Source organism: Apaloderma vittatum, unplaced genomic scaffold (genome assembly GCF_000703405.1).
Source record: "Apaloderma vittatum isolate BGI_N311 unplaced genomic scaffold, ASM70340v1 scaffold21679, whole genome shotgun sequence".
Taxonomy (NCBI): domain Eukaryota; kingdom Metazoa; phylum Chordata; class Aves; order Trogoniformes; family Trogonidae; genus Apaloderma; species Apaloderma vittatum.
Genome location: NW_009733773.1, coordinates 5,172 through 5,431, shown reverse-complemented (window position 1 = coordinate 5,431; position 260 = coordinate 5,172).

The following is a 260-nucleotide window of genomic DNA, read 5'->3' as shown; positions in this document are numbered from 1 at the left end:
CCGAGTTTTCTTTAGCCGAGAGCCTGCAGATGTCCGGGGCAGGCTTACAGCTGTACACCGCCACAGGAGTGTAAATAACGCTTTTTATTTTTGTTATTTTTTTTTCCTGCGAGAGCTACCGAAAGCAAAGGGACGGGGACGACGGGCGCGTTTTCCTGGGCGGCGTTTTTCTGCCCGCCGCGTTTCCCCGCACACGCCCGCCTCGCCCGCGGGTGTCGGGGCAGTGAGAGAGGCGCAGGCATCCTCGGGGGCGCCCCCTC